The following is a 3,890-nucleotide window of genomic DNA, read 5'->3' on the forward strand; positions in this document are numbered from 1 at the left end:
TGGTAATAGTTTAAAATGAAAACGCAAGGAAAATAAATAATACAAATAGAACGTAACAGCATGCCTTAATTGGCTGAGTCTTCATTAACTATGTTAATTTGGAATGTTTATTTTCTCACTGGGATCATGAAGATATGCGCCAGCTATGCGATTTTACATAATGATAACCCAAAGGACCAACAATCATAATTTTTGTTTCATCTCTGAAAGAAATTTAGTGAATCAACAAAAAGAAGAAAAATCTGAAGTAATTAGGACAGAGGGTACACTCAGACACAATAATCTATCATGTTTCTCTTCCTAGTTATTTTCAAGTTTGTATAGTTTATATATGAAAGATTTATTTTGATATTACTGTTCTTAAACTTCTCTTGTAGTTTTTATTTATTTCCTGTCCTCATTGGGTTATTTTCACTGTTGGAGTCCTTGGGCTTATAGTGTCCTGCTTTTCCAACTAGGGTTGTAGCTTAGTAAGTAAAAATAATAATAATAATAATAATAATAATAATAAAGGACACAAAAAATATTCATTAGACTGGAATAGACCCGACAAGCTGTGAAATAAAGATCACATTCTATAAAAAAAGAGAATAAATATTTGGGATATTAATATGAAAAATAGCTGCAGTCGGATAAAAATTGTGCATAAAGCAGCAAAGGAAAAAATCCACCATTTATGCATGTTTGGTAATTAATTTTGCAAGCAACTTTTGTAGTTATGTTTTTTTTTTTTTTCCTCCTTTCCGGGAAACGGAAGTCGGAGTCGTGAATCATGTCTGTTCTGCTTCATTAATGGAGGAATTGCGAATGATTAAACCATTTCTGTGTAAATGACTGACTGAATTAACTTACTTTGATGTTCATGGAACAGGTATTGGCATTTTAGCACGGGCATCAAAGATTTCTCTACAAAGAGAGAGAGAGAGAGAGAGAGAGAGAGAGAGGAGAGAGAGAGAGAGAGAGAGAGAGAGAGAGAGAGAGAGAGAGATGAATGCAGAGTATTGCAGAAGCGTGAGGCAATTTGGTTGGTTGATGAACTAGCCGTACCGCAGGCGTTGTTGTTCTCTTCGTATGCATTAAAACCAAGAAAATATCAATCTATTTTTTTCATGAAAATGAATAATGGCTCAATCAGATGCTTACCAAAAATACTGTTGTGTTTTTACTCCTTTCTTTGCAGTTTGTATTGAGGAATGGATTGACTCTCCAAATAAATGGATGGAAGACAAAAGACCGATATTTTCAAACGTTTATCATATTCTTTAGACCTTCGGCATATGACTATTGCAGAGAACTAATAAAACTATCAATCAATTCTCTTGAAGTTATGTTGGGATTTTTGCTAAAGTGGTTAAATATAGCAGAACTTTAATGGCAATATTGAATGCTCTTCGGAGAAAATAATTAAGATTTCCTTCAGAAAAATATCATAATATCATATTATTTTTTGGGGATGATTAGCAAACTTCTTGGACGGATCATCCATCCAAAAATCAAAAATACATTTAAATCTCAAAAGATTTTTGCCAGAAACCAAAAAGGCAATATAACCTATACGAAACCTTTTTGTTGTCACAAATCCATCTATAAATGATAAATCAAAGAGTATAGGAATACCTAAAAGTTATTTTTTTCCCTTTCTTACTATGATACACGGTCCAAATACGCCGCAGTCAGATCTCGAAAGCCTCGAATCCCCAAGCGGAATTAAATGACCCAATTCTGTGAGTCTCGATAAAGTAGACGAATAGAATCGCCATAATCTGAAGCGATCGCCGTCGAGTTACCCGTCATGGAGATAAGCGCTGCAATTCCTCTTCTCTAATTGCTCCCTAATTGCCAGCCATTGCAGAGACCATTAGGTCTGCCTTGCCCAAGCAGTCCCGAGCTTTCAAGGTCCTCTGGAAATGGTGCACAAGGTCGGATTGATTTGCAGACCATTTCGGTCGCTCGGAGGTCGTCTAATCTTTCCAGCGATCAGCGGAGATCGGTTGCTGATAGTTCTCCCCAATATGATAAAGAGGTAGTGTTTGGCTATGAATATAAACAGACTGTATGATATATATAGAGCCTATATTTTTTTTCTTTTACGGTCACGCTGAGTGGCATTACGAGACGTATAACTTCTTGGTCTCTCCCCGTGCCTCGGGTGTGGGGGAAGGTGTATTCAAACCCAGGTGGGAGGGAGTACCCAGAGAGGTACACTCGGAAACCACAACTGCCGTGTTGTAGTTAGGAAATAGGGAGGGGGTGGGAGGGGTTGAATCTGTGTGTGCATATCTTTAGCATGTCATTTTTCAAAACTAAAATTATGAAACTAAAAGTTTATGAAATAAAAATTAGCCTCTTAATATTATTATTTTCTAAATCTATATAATTTAAAACATTCATCGAAGTTGCTCCCTGTGATTTTCCAATTAACAAATTCTATAAAGAAAAACATTCCAACAATGGAACACTTCACTTCTTGACTTATTCAGCTTCACTAAACGTGACTGGCAATAACAATAGCCAGAACTATGTGAATAACAATGTTCGGATCTCCAACTTCCATCTTCATTTCTAAGTATTCCCTCTGATATGTAATATGTAGCACCGCTTTCAGCAGTTAAATAAAACTAAAGCTATATATATATATATATATATATATATATATATATATATATATATATATATATATATATATATATATATGTGTGTGTGTGTGTGTGTGTGTGTGTGTGTGTGTGTGTGTGTGTGTGTAAAGGACTGAAAAATGAATATGAATAAAGCTAAGATAACGTCCAATACAAATACAGAGACCAAAAATAACAACTACGGAAGAAACTATAAAGATTGTTAATAAGTATACGTAATTAGGACACACAGTAAGTGTTTTCCCTAGACATAAGACCTAAATTAAAAGGAAAATAAGCATGGGATGCAAAGCTTTAGGTAAACAAAATGGCATAATGAAAAGTAAAATGTAAATGTCTCTAAAAATAAAAGTATTTAATCGGATGGTCATACCAATTTTAAATTATGTATCACAAACTTGGAGCCTTACTATAGCCTTAGAACATAAGCTTCTTATATTTCAAAAAGATATTTAAAGATAAATAAATCTAAAAGATAGAATGAGAAAAACATGTATACGAGAGCAAACGAAAGTAGAAGATATTTCAAGATGTAAATAAAAAGGAAATGGACATGCGTAAGACATGTAATAAGAATAACAGAAAACAGGGATTGCAAAAAGAAGCAAGAAAAGTAAGATAAGACGATGCATTGACGAACTAGGATAGTTTTCTGATGTGTGATGGCATACAAAGACCACAAACAGACACAAGTGGAAGGAATTGCCTAAGGCCTTTGTTCTTCAGTGGACTAACAATGGCTGAGGATGATATATATATATATATATATATATATATATATATATATATATATATATATATATATATATATATATATATATATATATATATATATACTGCATGTACCTATGTACACACACACACACACACACACACATATATATATATATATATATATATATATATATATATATATATATATATATATATATATATATATATATATATATATGTGCGTGTGTGTGTGCATATATATATATAATATATATATATATATATATATATATATATATATATATATATATATATATATATATTTACAAATATCTCTCTCTCTCTCTCTCTCTCTCTCTCTCTCTCTCTCTCTCTCCTACTTGCATATCAATCTTTGTCTCCTTTCAGTTCTCTTCGTCTATGTGCGTACGACAATCTTTCCAATACCGATTCTTTCAGTCATTGTTCGAAATTCGCCTTACCTTCGATGCAAATCAGATATTCACGCCAATCCTTGAAGATTTACCTACGCCATTTATG

The sequence above is a fragment of the Palaemon carinicauda genome, chromosome 11 (assembly GCF_036898095.1).
Source record: "Palaemon carinicauda isolate YSFRI2023 chromosome 11, ASM3689809v2, whole genome shotgun sequence".
Classification (NCBI taxonomy): Eukaryota; Metazoa; Arthropoda; class Malacostraca; order Decapoda; family Palaemonidae; genus Palaemon; species Palaemon carinicauda.